Here is a 16093-nt window from a genome sequence, read left to right as displayed (position 1 = left end):
CAATCACGTGCAACTCTGTAAAAAACATGACTACACACAGTACAAGCTTCATTGTCCCCCAGGCACCTCGGTTACCTCCATCTCCTTCTCTCCCTGTGAGTCACACTGATATCTACGCTACCATTTGAGCATTTCCACTGCAGCCCTCAAGAGCGACATTCTAGGTGTGATAGACCTCATCACAATGAAAAATCACTACACAAAAAAAGAGAAAATAGAGAAAATGCTTCCTGTCTAACTCCATCACACGTCTTGCTGGCAGTTTGCTGTGTTTGGCTAAGCCCTTCCTGAGATCCCTTCCAACTGGGCACGCTCTTCACAACTCTGCCATGCCCATCCCCTCTGGTTTCTGCAAGTGAAGTGGTTTGAGGCTGCTCACTCAGTTCAACTGGGAGCAATGATATTGGGTGGAGGGATGAGGAGCAGCACAACCAGTTTGAATATCTGGGGTTCCACCTGCAAGCACTCAGCCCCTCCAGCCTCAAAACCCAAAAAGGGGTAAGCGAGGCATTTAGGTAGCCACTCTCCCCTGAAATTCTGTCGCGAGGAGAGAGCAGGACTCTGCCTGAGCCCTCTCAGAGCCAGCAGATGGGAGTTCTGGGCTCTCCCAGGCTGGCTGCAGACCCCCACCCTGCTCCCACCATCACCCCCTGTGCACAGCACCGGCCACAGAGGCCCAACAGGGTAAGGGTGTTGAGCAAGCAACTTGCCGCTGTCTCCAGAAGCTCCACCGAAGAAACGTGTCCCCCTCCTCTCTTGGCACTCTGCAGGGAAGAGTGAACTTTTGTCTCTCTTCTTCCCTACCCTAAAAGCCCCAATCTTGTCGCACGACTGAGCAGATATGACTGAATTGGCTCTGATGGTGGGTTTTAGTTGCCCTGCAATATTTAAGCTCCGAGCCAGACGGCTTTATGAAGTGAGTGACAGTCAGTGACGTGGGGAACAATAGGGAGAAAAAAAATAGAGAGAGAGAGGCAGAGACACAGAGAGGAGAGTCCACTGAACATGAAAAAGCAGAGGGGGGAAAGGAACAGGCAGCAGGCAGGGAAAACCTAATACATGCATAAATGGGAGTTTGCTCAGTTAAGCAGGGACCAAAGCATCTCTGCAGTTCCACTGTGGTTCAGCACAGCTCTGTGTGTGTCCACTCTGGCTGGTCTTTAGGTGTTGTGATGTGGCAGGTGAAAATCTGCCACTTTCTCTGATAGTAGCAGGATTAATTGAATTAATTTGTTACCCTACACCCAAATCCAACAGACAACTTTCATTACTGATTTTTAGGCAGATAGCGAAGTATTGGGTTTTTATTTGGCATTGTCAGATACTTTGGTCTGCTCTTTAACATCTTTTACCTATAAATGTTTTCCCATTTAGCAGAATGGGAAAACAAGATTATCAGTCAATATTAATCAAAGCTGAGAAAGACCAATTTTACAGCCTCACCTCTCAGTGTCTCAGCTCTGCTTAGTTTTTCCTCCAAATGCATCTTGCATGTGCACATGCATAAAGAATGTCTAAACCAAACTGTTTTGTTAAGGACCATAGCTGAATTCCAGCAGCCCAGCACACAGGAATGTTACCCCAGGCACACTTGCCTGCCACCAGCCACCTGCAAAAATGCTGGAGAGACTGGAGAAGAGAACCACAGGCTCAGTAATGCATCCACAAGTACAACTAAATGCCCTGAGAGTTTTAATTACAAGTCAAAGGCTATAACCTTACTCTGAGGTATGGATTTTGTAGTCTTTCTGGAGGCATTGCTCAGGATGTGCTCTTGGTGCTCAGCTCTGAAGAAAAAGAGGATTACTGGAAGCAAGATTTGCTAAGCAGTGATACAGATGCCAGGCTCATAAAGTGATGAAGCAGCAAGCACCTCTCCTCTCTCTTTATGCAAACTCAACACTGAATTTAATTTCCCAGAATGGCATTGGGAGACACTCTGTCTCCAGAAATGCTGTCATTTGAATGAGATAGTAAAACAGGAGGGACACAAAATTTTGTACCTTCAAACCAACAGTATCAGGCCACTCTTCTGTGTTTCTGGCATTTGTGTTCATGTAAGTTCAGAGCTTAATCTCAGGAGTTGTCTTCTCAAACAGCTTTTAGGTTGATTTGCAGAGCTCCAAGGTCCAAAACACAACTGGAGGCAGAGATGATGATTTTCAAAGTGGATTTCAAAAGTGCTAAGGCATAAGTGAGAGATTGAAGAGAGTCACATTTTGCAAGAGGAACTAGTCTGGAGACACAAAAGAAAAATCCCACTCAGTGCACATAGTTGGACTGAAATCCACACTCTGAACACCTTAAGAAATCGCTCTCCTAAACAGGGAAGCAGTATTAGAACATTTTTTAGCCCAATGCTAAAAATGCTGTCAATAAAGCACGGGAGCAGTGTACCTGGAGAGAGGACACACAGTGGAGAATTCACAAGTCCCAAGACCACAAAGTGAATAAGAAAAGGCATGGTTGGATAAATGAGAGGAGCAAGGCGAGTGATGAGGAGGAAAGAACGCCTTTGTTGTTTTGTTTTGCTATATACTTTGAGATAAACTACTGTCAGTGCATGATGAGTGGTCATCACTGCCACCCTCAACCCCTCTCTGGGAAGCAGTGGAGAGGGAGGATTAAGCAGTACCATCAGCATCCAGCACTTTTAGAGAGTGTCTGCAGGCTGGTGCATCACAGAGGGCAGGTGGTTCAGATGTTAAACTGCCCATTCCTTTTCAACCCAAAACTGTCTTTTTGGGAAACTCAGTTCTAGCTGAATGTGCACATCCCTTTCTAGGCCTTTTTCTCTCTCATATAATCAGCCAAACCCCAAATCTGGTGTGCAACTAATGGCTGTAGTTATCTCTAAATTACATCCAGCTACTATCAGAGACCTTTCCCATTAACCTTCTCTCTGCCTTTTGCTAATGCTATCCAGATATCAAACTTTGTCTGACAATTGCAGAACAGCTTGCAGTATGCAACTGAGGCAGAAATTATATTGAAGTCTGTGTTACCTTCATCCAAATAATCAGGGCTGACTTTCTTTGGTATCACAAAGTGCAGAGCCTTTAGCATGGGGCATACACAGTTTTGCAGGACATTTCTGGTTTTGTGGAAAACCACAGAGTCTCTTCATCTAGAGGCTTCTTATGAAAGCACCACTGAGCTCTGGGTCAGGTTCTCCAGCTCACCAGGGCCTCCTCCCTCTGAAGAAAAGGGTCTAAATGAAAATGAAGGCGGGGGGCAGTGAGGAATTACTGTTGTACTGGGGCTATGCAGAGAAGTGGTTGGTTGAGATAGGCATGAAGAGGAGAAGGCAGAGCACAAGAAGAGCAAGAAGGAGACTGGATTCTCTTAGGCACCAGGGTAATGCTGGAAGTCAGAGCTACCTTTGTAGCATGGAAGCAGTGGCTGTGGAAGAAAGGAGTAAAGCCCATAAAAGCAGAGGCTGAGAAGACTGGACCTCACGTGCAGCATGCGACAATCGCTGAGTCTGCAAAAGAACTGCAGCACTGACAGTGCCACACTGAGAAGGGCAAACACTTCCAACCTGTGTACCTTGGTATTTATGTTCTCATTAGGCAACCTGTAGATGTGCTGAGTGCTTTCATCCCCAAAATCCAGTGCTAAAAATAGTGCCAGCTAGTGAGAGCAACACTGTTAACTCACAGTGGCTTTTCCTTGCCTTGGGGACTTTTCTTGCCTTCAAAGAATCATGGGCATCTCCTACACTTTTCAAATACTATTTTCTTTTGGAAAGAAGTTTGCTTCATTGCTGACTTCTGAACCTGTATCTGCTTTGAGGCTGGTGACTGAGCTTCTGTCCCTGGCACCACTGAGTCTGTGAAGTCTCCACTGCAACTCAGCCTTTTGCTCAGAGACTACGAGGTCACTTGGGGAATGTGGGATTTTTCATTCCAAACGGATTTCCAACACAGACATGATGTCAGGACAAGGCAGGGCCATGCTATTGAACAGCTCTGTTCATGCATGATAGCAGATTGTGCAATTATATAGAGCACAACCCTGGCTAACGATACCCCTCCCTCAAACAAAGTTATCTTCTGGGGATCTGCTTAGCTAGGAAGTGGCACACTCTTCCTGTTCTTCTGCTGAGCTCACAAACCTCTCACTCGGGGCTGAGGCTGGGCACTGGGCACATTCAGCCTCCCTAAAGAAGCTGGGACCCTCACCCAGTGCCCTTCTCTGCCAGACACCCACCCAGCTCTCCAGTAATGTGTCCTTGTCCATCCCAGGGCCAGTGATCCATCCTCTCAGCACCAGGAGCAGTCTCCCACATTTTATCATCTCTCTGCCACCTACTGGTCTCAGAAATCATGGAAAGTGTAGCCAGCCCTGGACAAATCTTTAAGCAGACCTTACCATGTTCCTGCAAGCCTGGCAAACGTCATTTTTAGGGCCAGGCTCCCAGATTTTTCCAGCACCAGGTGGATATGAATTGCTGGGGAATATATTTTGCTAGGGAGGTGCAAGCAAAGCATAAAGAAAAGAGGAGGAAGATATAAAACATCAAGAAGGAAGAAAATTGGGGAAGTATGTTACAGAAGGGCAGGAACACAAGAGAGATGAAGATAGGGCTGGGTTGTGCTGAGCCTCTGGTGGAGGATGAATACTTATGGGAAACATGGTTTTAATTTAAGGGATGGAACCAAGCTAGACAATTAATAAAGATAAGCAGGGCAAGAGTGGAATGCCTTTCAGTATCTGTTAAATGCAGTTCTTCTCTGAAAATTACTGTTCTAGGAGGACCTGGGGAATTACAGGCCAGCCAGCCTAACTGTGATACCTAGAGAGATATGGAACCAATTATGAAACAATCAATTTATAAGCAGCTAAAGAACAATAAGCTGATAAGAAACAACCAGCAGGGAATTTTGAAGAACAAATCATGTCAAACCAAGCTAATTTCCTTCTTTGACTAACAGGCCTGGTAGATGAGGAGGAAAGGGTAGGTATAAAATACTTAGATTTCAGTGAACATTTATAAAATATGTAGATTACAGGCTCCCAGGGCAGCAAGCAGAGTCACCATGCAGAAGTTACACAGGTTGAAGTGCCATAATCAAGGGTAATTATCAGGGCTTCACTTTTCCAGCTGGGAGAACCGTGTCCCTGAAGTTCTGCCTCCAGGGCTGTTCGGTATTTCCTTGAGTGTCTTGGACAACAGACTGGAGGACAAAAGGAAGAGGATGACAGCTGGGCTGGGGGCCAGCAGTCCCTCCTGAAGGCAGGAGGCTGAAGTGACTGGAATTTGAGAGGAATGTGAGACACTGGGGAGAGGTGACTGCCCCAAGATGCAGCTCAGGAAAGGTGCACAAACACCAGGTGTGCTGCTCCAAACTCCATTATGACCAATCCAGAGAGCTGGGGTAGGACCCAATGTGTGCCTGTTAAGTGAGAGCCCCACAGAAGAGGACAAATCTCATTCTGAGGTGCTTTAGTGCAGATTTTGTGTATAAGGCAACGGAAGCAATTATTTCGTGCATTTACTTGATACAGCTGAGCTCCCAGCAGGAACAGTGTGTCCACTCCCAGGCACTACATTTTCAGGAGATGCAGACAAGTTGGAGAAAGTCCAAAACAGAGCAGCAAAATGATAAGAGAGGCGGAAAAAAAACCACCCATGACTTATAAGGAATGGATAAAATAATTGAGTTTGTTTTCTCTAGGAAAAGAACAACAGAGAGAGGAGGCATGATAACAGTCTTCCAGCACATAAACATTTGTTATAATGGGTGGAGAGACTAAACAGTTGTCCCTTACATTCACCAAAAGTAGAAGAGGAAATAATCAGCTTAATTTGCAATAAAAATGATATAGCTAAACATTAGAAAAACACTTTGCAATGGCAAGAATAGCAAAGCACAGCAGCACACTGCTTGGGGAGGCTGTAGAATCACAGGAGGCTTTTATGAAGAGGTAAACAAACATCTGTTAAGGATGAGCTTACCTCATAAGCAGAAAAACAAGCAGGGGGAGAGGGAGGCTTTCTGCGGCTCTGTGGTTTTGGGTAGGACCTGAAAAAACTTCAGAGAAATATTTTCTTTTGAAAAACACACCAAAAAAAAATTAAATAGTATGTTGCCACCAGTTGTGAAAAGCCAGCCTGGGGGTACCCCAGCTCACACCTGGGAGCAGGCTGGTTGTGCCAGCAAGGAATTCCGCTGGAGTTAATTATCTAGAAGTGGGGTTAATGAGCTGGGGCAGTGAGGAGCACGGTGGTGCCGTCCTGCCCAGCCCAGCTGTCCCTGCGGGCAGGGCTGTCCCCAGGGCACCTTCGGGGCAGTCACAAACTGCGACAAACGCGTTCTTTGCCTCCAGTGGTGGCTCTGAGCGTGTGCTGCAGAGTTAGAGGCGTTTTTTTCACCATAACCCCATTCCCACCAATTTGCTGGTTTGTGTCCCATCCCAGCCCTCCCCAGCGGTGCTGGTGTGACCGAGGGCCCCGCACTGGTCCCGGTGCCGGAGCAGCGGAGCCGCTCCCGCATCCCAGGCCGCCAGCGGGCGGTGTCCTCTCACCGAGGGATGGATGCTCGGCGGCACCGAGAGCGCCGCGGGCACGCCGAGCCTGCTCCTGGCGCTTCGTTCCCTTCTTAAACACTCCCTTCTTCATTCCCTCCTTAAACACGCCCTTCTTCGTTCCCTTCCTAAACTTTGTCTGCAGGTACAAAACTAACCACAGCAAACGCAGGAGAGCTCTGTGATAAGAGGTTGCATGAGAGGTGATGCTGTAATGACTACACTGAATGCAAGTTTTTTTTACTTTTACAGTGGTTAGACAGATGGAGTTAAACTGACATGAAGATCATTATGATGCCTCCAATTTTACCCATTTTTACCTCTGTTGTCAAAACACCTTTTTTACTAGTGAAATCTGTACTTTCACCTGAACCCATGTCCCTTTTCCAGCAAGTATTTCATAGGTGCACCAGCTGAGCTGCAGGATTTTCCCTTTAACAATAACATGGTTAATAATAGAAACTTCACTGAAAGTATCTAACTAGTAAAATTCATTACAAGTACAAAGTAAGGCAAAAAAGATGAATTCTCACGTGTCAAAGTAGGTGCTGTGCAGCAGCAGCAGGAAGAGTAGTCCTTTAGACACATTTCATGGATCAGCATAATTTCACCTAAAGCCTGACCAGACTATTTCTGGAAGCACAGACCTTGCCAAGAGTGTGTTGGTTAGAAATTCTAAGTTCTTAGAGCATCTCCAGTGGCATTTCCGAAGAGCAGCACCGGGACAGGGCCCAGAGCTCATAGGAAAATTGTTAAACATGCATTATGCAGCCATCATACACAAAATGCCTTTCCATAGGTCCCCATGTAACCTCCTCTTACCTGTCCATTTCTCTGCCTCCTGCCCAAAACTTTGCCCCAGTCACAGAGGAGGAGCACATCACTGAGAAGACACAAAAACACAGGCATGCTGCATAGTTAAGTGATCCGTGGACCCAAATTTCTCTCAGCATATATTCGAGGTGGTGGCCCTTCCAGCAGTGCTGAGACCCTGAGGAGAGGAGCAGAGGAGCTGCTATCAGGAGCTGGGAGCTATCAGGCCAGCCAGGGAACATGTTGCTTACAGCCAATCTGGGCTATGTGAAGTGGATCCAGGGAAAGCAGTGACAAGTACCTGATAATACTTCTGGTAATTAATTGCTCCAGGCCTGCCAGTAAAAGAGGAGCTAATAATATCTCCCAGCCTCTTGAGGGGATCTCCATATGTTTGTTTTATCAAGACTTTTTGTGCGATCTCTTAACATTCCCAGGCAGGAGGAGCTAGAAGGGACAAAGCTTCTGAAAGATGGGAACAAGTCTGTGTGCCTGGGAGCATCCCCTGTTACCTCACTGTCCATGGGCATTTTTGCCTCCCAGTTTTTGATGGGGGCTCATTCCCTGCTCCTTTCTCACTTCTTCTGGGCTCTCCTCACCCCACCAAGGCCTGCCTTGCTGAGTGGTAGGCTCAGGGCTCTCAGGAGCGTTGTCACCACCCTCTCTCCACCTTTATCTCCCTGCCTTCATTTCCACACCACAGAACCACACAGTGGAGGTGTGCTCTGCACACAGGGCGTGGAGGTGGCCCAGCAGAGCTCAGCAGCAGCCCAGGCAGGGATGGGGATGGCAGAGCAGCCCATTATCTCTTCTTCCCATCCTCAGAGATGTGCATACCTGCTGTGCTCTCTGGCTGACCTCAGCTTCCCATTTCCCAGAGCAGAGCGTGTTCCCAGCCTCTCTGGGGAGGACATCCGTGGGGATGGTTCCTGTTTCCCTGCCCTTTCAGTCTTCCTGAGCCTAATATGATTGTTTCTCTGGGCACAGGGTGAGAGATGCCAGCAAGGAACGGAAGCCTCTCATGCCTCAGCAATTCATTAAGAACTAAAGGAGGTTATTGAACTTGGAAGCTGTTGAGCCACTCATTCTCATTTCCTGATCGAGAAGACAACCTGCCCATAGATACATCATTCATCCAGAGGTGCTCAGCATTCACTGAGACAATTTGGTTTCAAACTAATAAACAGCCAGATGGAGGGAGTCAAGGATTATCTACAGAGTTGCCAGAAAACATAGGTGGGAAGAGCCAAAGGGCTTCTCCAGTTTGGAGAGGCCTGGAGATGTTTTTTCTTCATTATTTCCAGCAAGCTTCAATCCCTTGTAGTCCTGTTATTGCTCAGTGAACATGATATTCTTAGGAGGAATATGGTTTAAAGCATGTTGGGATCCTTTTAAAAGAAGCATTAGGACTCTCTGGGGATCCCCTGTCCTGTGTGAAACCTGGCAGAATTTTAAGGAGCTACTTCTATGGAAAATTTCTGAATCCCACCTTGGCACAGCAACTGTAGAATGCTCTTCCACATGCCCTGAATTATGAGGCCTCATTCTTGTCTGATTGATAAACACCATCCCAGTGAATGCAGCTATTACAGGTGGCTCCTCAGCAAAATGTAGGCATGTTCTTCAATGGGCTATGTCTCTCCAGTCCCCAAAGCTCTGAAACAAGGACAGGAGCTCTGATATTTCTGTTTTCTCCCCTGCTTTGGCCCAGGGTGCAGCAGGTTTGGTGGGTTTCTACTCCCCCTGAGCAATGCTGGGTTTATGCAGCTGCAGCCCTGACTCTGCCCTCCTTTACAGGAACACAATGCAGAAGTCAGCTCCATTCCAGTACATCCTCTTTAGCTGCACACAATTGTGGCATTCCTTTCCAGTTTATATTCATCAAGGCTTTGCCTGCCCAGGGGACTACAGCTGTAAGACATTGCAATAAATGCTGGCATGGTTTGTAAGGCAATATTAAAATCAATAGGTACAGGCCTAAGACAGACTGAGTGGGGCAAGAATAAAAGTACTTGCTAGCTTGTTTGTGACTTTGAATCACAATTTCCTAGTTATGAGTGTTCAATATTTGAGTTAGTGCTCCAGTAACAGGATGGATAATCAAGAAATACTGGAATATGGCACAGATTACTCAAGCCCCCACCAAATAAAAAAAACTTAAGTTCTGCTTAGCCTAACACATGATGATATTGCTGACTCAAACAGCCTTGGGGATTTGTAAATGTTCTTAACATCTTCCTCATTTGGCAAGCTTTAAAACCAAATTGAACAAAACTTGTCTTTCCTTTATAAGGATGGGTAAAATGATAGCAGAAATGACAGCTGGTAGCAAGTTCACTGATCCCCAACTCACTGCACTCTTATGTGAAAGCAGAAGGAGGTCCAAACTGGTAATGCAATGCTTTAAAAGATATATTGCTTTAAAAAGTTCTGTTTCCCAGCCCTGAAGAGCATTCTGGGCTAAATAAACACAAAGAAAATACTTAAATACAAAAATATAAATACTCACTAGCACATGCTTAAAAATCATTTACGAGGCACCAAAAATACACAACTCCCCAGTAAAGAAAGAATAGTGCAACTGAAAAACCACAACCTGATGTAAAATTGAAATGAGGCAGCCTTAAGTAAGGTATAACTCATGTAACAAGCAGTATGAGAGAAGCTGAATATAAATTAGAAGATAAGAATTATAAAAAATAATGATGGAAGTGAAAGGGGGGGGGAAGATGGACAAAGGTCTTCTTTTAAAAACTAAATTAAGACCAGAATGAGTCTGACTCATAGTATTGACCTGTTATCAGATGGAAATCTTAGATTATTCAATAACAATGCAGAGAACAACAAAAGAAATCAATAAATACTCCTATGCTACTGCTGAGAGGAAAGAAAGTAGTTGATGAAGACCTTGGTGATGACATGTCTATTCTTGTAGTACCTCAGAGGAGTTAAATACCACCTACTAAATCAGACATCATAAATCACCAGGACTAGGTACCTGGCATTGAAAATTTCTTACTTTCTTTGGTTTTGGGGGTTTTTCTCATAAGCTGCATGCATGATTCCATTATTATGTTGATCTTTTGTACTTCTTGGTGCAATGGGTAAGTCCTGGAGGAGGAGAACAAATCTCATAGTCTGGCATTTTGTAAAGATTATGTAGAAGGGCATAAATATTTTATAATTATCTCATAATTACTCACAGGTAACTACAGACCTGTGATAGGATCTTACACCTGAACTAAATAATGAAGTGGCTAACAAAGAACAGAGGGAATAAAAAGAGGGTAATATAACTAGGGGCAACCAACAGAGGTTTATAGAAAATTCACCCCCACTGAACTGTGCTCCTACTTTTCTCTGAGGAAATTGCATGTACAGTTGTTAAATATAACAAAGCTGGTACAAAATACTTGAGATCCTGGAAGGCAGCTTCCCTTCTATCATGTGGCACAATGATTAAAGAACTTGCTTGGCATAAAAATAAGACAGCAGTCAGAAACAGACTATAAATGACCTATCAGACTGGTTCCAAAACACAATTGAGAACTAGAAGTGATTGGGGTTTTTTTTTGTAGTATGTTTGTACCAAGATCCTGGAGGGTGTTTGGATTCAGGATATTTTTAGTAATCAATAATATGGAAGAAAACACCAAACATTTTACAAAAGTCACCAAGCCCTGGAGAGGAGTGGATCATGAAAAAGGGGATTGCAGATCTAGAGCACACCTGATGGCTCAGAGGGCTGGACAAACAGACTGGGTTTGCTTTAGCACAGGGAAGGGAAGGGCAGCTCCTGCCCTTGTGCAGGGAGAGCAGCTGGAGCTCTGCTGTGCAGAACTGTGTCCCAGGAAGCAGCAACTGCCTGGAGGGCTCTGAGCTCCAGGACACACCTCAGTCCTGCCTGGTTTATCCTCCAATTTGGAAGCCTTCTGCTAAAACTCCCATTAAGTGTTCTCTGTGAGCCTTAACTCATCAAATTAGAAAAATAGTGCTTATTTTCTGGTTCAAAAGCCAGCTTATTTTAATGACTTCCTGCCAGCTTGAATGAAGAAGGTGTCAGGGTACCCCCCAGAAGTGTCTTCTTACCTCGTACTGATGACATGAGATTGCAGAAGTACACGTGGGCTGCTGGTATGTAATTTTAAATCTGCTCATCTCCAGTCCACCTCCCAGAAATAATTAATGACCTGTGAGGTAGGCCAGAAAGCAGAGTCACAAGTGGTGAAGTGCTGCATCATCCTGAGGATTCTTACACAGCATGACAGCGCCAGCAGCCTCCTGTTTGCTACTGCACCATTTCACCTCCATTGGAGCACAAACACCCGTCCTGGAGAGCTGCTGATGAACCTACAAAGGCCTCTGAACAGCCTGGAGACAGACACCTGCATGGACAAGTGTCTTGCATCTCCCTGATGCCAAAGACCAGTCAGTGATGAATCTCAGATGCCAAAGGCTGGACCCACCACATTTTTCTGTAAACTACTGCAGTGCTGTTGCATTCTTTGAATGTAAAAGCATGGAAAGCATGGATGTCTTCAAAACATCAATCCTGGGAAAACCAAAGTCTGCCAAAGAATTTGAGGAAAGGTTGTTTGTTTAAGGAAAGGATGCCTGAGCTTGTCTGGGCAGAAAGGCCTCATTCATGGAACAACAGAACAAAATAAACAATGTAGGGTTTCTCCTAGTGCAGGGAAGAGGGCTAGCTGAGGCTGGGACTTCTAGAGGCAGCATTTAATCTACAATGTGTTCTTTGAGAGAAGCTAGAGCTTCTGTAGACTGCCATGAAAGGAGATCTGTGAAACTGCCAAGAGATTCTGATGGTCCAGGCCCAACTCTCCCTTTTAGGCAAGGTATTTAACAGTGACAAGAGTAAAGATGGTTGGAGGCAGACCACTCATCCCTGGCCCATGGAAACCACTGCCACAAGCTGGGCCTGAGCCCTGAAGGACTGCATTTACTTATCCAAGAGGTTTCAACAGCTATCTTTGCCACAGAGAGGGGAATGGGCTTCTTGGGAAGGATTTCCACCCGGGCAGCAAAGTCCCCATGAGCAGGGACAGAGTGTTCCTAATGACTCATTAACTCTCAGCACAGCAATAAGCCCTGGATAAGGAAAGAGCCCAGAGCAGCCCTGATTGCCAGAGAGGGGTGGGGTAGGGCAGAGGTCCCTGCTCCAGGTCCTGACAAAACCTTTCACCTTTACTCCTCACCACCAGATCTCCACCTCGGTGGCACCACTGGGAACAAAACCAGGGATATTTCTGGCAGGAGACACCAAGGCCAGGAGCTGCAGGGCCTGGAGAAAGTCTCCTGGGGCCCTGTGTGTGAGCAGAGCCGTGCTGGCCGCACGCTGGCGTGCAGTGATAACATTGTGTGCCGGGGCTGGCACGCACTCCAGGTGAAGTCACAGGAGGAAAAGGCTTCCCACCCCTCACAGCCACATCCACAGATCCTCACACGCCCCACCCAGCCAGCCCTGCTGCCCTGCCTGGCTTTCCTCTGCTCCTGGGCTGGCTCTCAAGTGCCCATTGTGTTTCCCAGGAAGTTCTGTCACTGCTACAGCCTCTGCTGGCACCTCTTGCTGCTGTCCCAGCCTCCACCTGCACCAACACCCATCCTTCTCCTGCTCTGAGACCTCAATTCTAATGGCACGTTGCACCTCTGATTGTTCCACAGGCACAGGCTCAGCCTCTGACAAAGTTTAAGTCTGAGGGGAATTGTTACAGACATTTTCTGGAAAACTCTTTCTTTAGGATTTTTTCTCCTGAGAAGCTTCAGAGGAAAAGAAAAACAATTACCTGCTGCTGTGGAATGCAACAGGTGCATCTTTGATTGGCCCATGTGAGTTGTTTCTACATGATGACCAATCACAGGTCCAGCTGTGTTGGGACTCTGGTCAGTCACAAGATTTTATTATCATTCCTTTCCTTTGATAGCCTTCTGATTAAATCCTCTTTCTTTAGTATAGCTTTAATATATTTTCTTTTACTATATATCATAAAATAATAAATCAGACTTCTGAAACATGGAGTCAAGATTCTCATCTCTTCCCTCACACTGGGACCCCTGCGAACACCACCATAGGGAATAAGGTAAAAAATAAAGCAAAACCTGGCTTCATGGGAATATAGCTTTTCCACAAAAAAAAAAAAAAAATTAAGATGTTCATTGAGGTAGCAGAAGGAAAAACTCCTTCTGGTTTGGCTAAGAAATACAAGAGAGTAACAAGGTTTAAAGTTTGAAATGGATGGCAGAGCCATAGATGATGGGATATGAAAGAAATGCTTTGATTTGGCTAGAAGAGAATTAAAGCACCATTGATAGATGACAATTAGTCATCACTCCCCACTTAAATGCACACTAATGAAGCTTCATTTACTTTGGGATATCAGTGCAACACTACCCAGTAAAAAGGTGAAGCAAACACTGGTAAGTGTTTGCACGGGGCAGGGTGAACAGGAGCAATGCCTGGGCTGACAGGGGGAATGCCTTTGCATCTGCCCTGAGGTCCCAGCTCTCAACTCCAGAGCTGCTCTGAGCCAACATCTGACTGTAATGCCAGAAAGAAGTGGCACAATCATCCAGACCCACATCTTCACAAACTTGCATCAGAAAACTTGGCAGAAATCCTTCCCATCTCTACAAGGGTCCCCTTTCTGACAAGAATCCAGCCACAACTTTAAGCCTCATGGGAAGAATCCTCCAAAAGCCTGAGTTTTCCTAGTGGTCAATTACAGATGATGTTTAAAAATTGTGGTTTTTCTCACAGTATTTTTTGGGATTTTTTAAAATCCAGTTTCACATTCCTGGTTTTGGGTCTTAGTGCCCCTCAGCCTGCTAGACCACAGGAAGTTTTTTCTCCTTGTAGGTATATCTAGACACTGAAAAAATTTAGCCTTCAGCTTTCCCTTTTCACCCCACCTCTTCAACCTCTTTTACTGGAAGGCACACTTCCAATTCTTGAACACCCTCAGGCATTGTCCCTGAAACCTCTTCCATGCAGGAATTACCAACAAAAGCACTGAACAGAGTACATGGGAAGTGACATGTTAGCGCTAAATCACACACACACACACACTCAGCTCTTCCTAGAAACATTCAGCTTGAGGTTATTTACTGAAATCTGCGTGAGGTCCCCCAGCTACAGCATCCTCCTGGAATTCTGTACTGAGCCAATGAGCTGCACCAGCCCCCACTCCTTCCCAAGGCAAACTTGCCAACTGATAAATGCAGCCTGTATTCCTTATTCTTTGACATGTGACTTACAGCAGCTCATGTTATGCTTGGCCCCATCCTTCTGAGTCATCCAGACTATTGCAGTAATGTTTTTTTGGTTTGTGGTTCAGATTTTTTTTTTTTTTTCAGATCGCTGATTTTTGAGTCATTCCCGCTGATCAGTACTATCATGCTGTCTTGCTCAACAGCGTTTAGCCACAAATGACCAACTTTCCAATGCTTACTCCTCCTTACAACTGCACATCTCCACCCATTTGGAGCACTGATGGGTTTCCTGTAAGGTCCCAACATCTGCTCTGCAGAAAACCAGCAACAACAAAGCTCTCTAGAAGCACTGCAGCAGCAGCACCTATTCCTGCCTCAGCCCACCCCGTGTAATTTGACTCTCAGAGCTCTGAGTAAAGTCAACGTTTGATGAGTATCTGTAGAGCCTACCACAAACAGGAGCCTAAAGAAGAAAGTTTTCCCTTCTCTGGCTGGGACAAAAACAAGCTTAAGCACCCTCTCAGCTCCGTCCTGTGTCAGAAGAAACAGCCTCAATGCACACTGAAATACAGGATTTCCACAGGACTGGGCACCAGGGAGATGCTTGACCTGCCACAGGGGAGGAGAATCAGGAGGTTAGACAGTCACAGCTTTCTTTATAATGTTGTACACCCAAACCTCTTCTCACATCACCTTTTCAGTTGTTAAATACACAAATATGGGATTACATTTCCATGCCTCCTTGCCTCAGGGGCAGTATACAAATTACAAATAAGCAAATATATGGATTCCTGGACTTCCAAGGGATTTTTTGACATTAACTACTTAACCCCTAACTACAACAACACTAACTGGCTAATGAATAAGATGAGGCAACACCCTTGGCTGGTAAGATTCACCATGGGAATAAAGGAATTTCACCCATGGAGGAAAAGAGCTCATGGATCTGGCAGTCTTACTGTGCAGATTTCCCATCTGGGAAAAAGGAATGTCTGAAGTTTCACATTTCCCTGTAGGATCACTGTACAAGAAACCCCATGGTTTTGCTCTGTGTAAACAAAGGGTCCAGGTGAAACAGGTCCTACCTGGACAGGCACTTTTCCCCCCACTGTCATAGCTGATGAGTGTGAGAACAACCTAGCTCCCAGAAGATTTTAGTGTAGCTATAAGAGACACTTCTGTTCCTGCATCACCCAAGTGGATGATTGTTTAGTGTTTTAGTAACCTCCACTTAAGTCTCCTGACTAGGACCAGGCAAAACAAAGCAATGCCTTACAAATAATTCCAAAGCACCGACACCCAGCATACTCTGCACCCCAAGGAATGCCTGTGGTGGCAGACCCATGGAGATTTTCTTATGCCAAAAGCCTACATGTTCAGAGACTCAAACTGTAGCACCACTGCCTTCAAGCTAGCAAGAAGAATAAGGAGAAACACAGCATCCATGACTACTGCATGTGGCACTCGCCCTGTGATCCACAGAGTAAAATACCAAATGCATTCCCTTGCTCATATCAACCCTCAC

General features: G+C 45.6%; 1 protein-coding gene across 29 annotated transcripts in view; it reads right to left on the bottom strand.

The window, feature by feature from the left end:
* The window catches only part of GJA8 (gap junction protein alpha 8), a 49100-nt gene that overhangs the window by 10236 nt on the left and 22771 nt on the right, over positions 1-16093 (bottom strand). For 5 of the 29 annotated variants that reach the window (XM_074532280.1, XM_074532262.1, XM_074532252.1 and 2 more), the window contains 4 exons: positions 11434-11534; positions 7354-7522; positions 5963-6029; positions 2004-2183 (listed from right to left, as the gene is read on the bottom strand). The exons of 4 other annotated variants lie outside the window; for them this stretch is intronic. The gene's annotated coding sequence lies outside the window, so the exon portion shown is untranslated. Of the gene's footprint in view, positions 1-2003; positions 2184-3005; positions 3212-5962; positions 6030-6531; positions 6551-7353; positions 7523-11433; positions 11535-16093 lie in introns of those variants that run through there. 20 more of the 29 variants (XM_074532266.1, XM_074532258.1, XM_074532298.1 and 17 more) reach the window with 14 other exon arrangements.

Source organism: Zonotrichia albicollis, chromosome 2, assembly GCF_047830755.1.
Source record: "Zonotrichia albicollis isolate bZonAlb1 chromosome 2, bZonAlb1.hap1, whole genome shotgun sequence".
Lineage (NCBI taxonomy): Eukaryota > Metazoa > Chordata > Aves > Passeriformes > Passerellidae > Zonotrichia > Zonotrichia albicollis.
The sequence above is the reverse complement of the archived record's forward strand: the minus strand, read 5'-3'. Positions and strand labels throughout refer to the sequence as shown.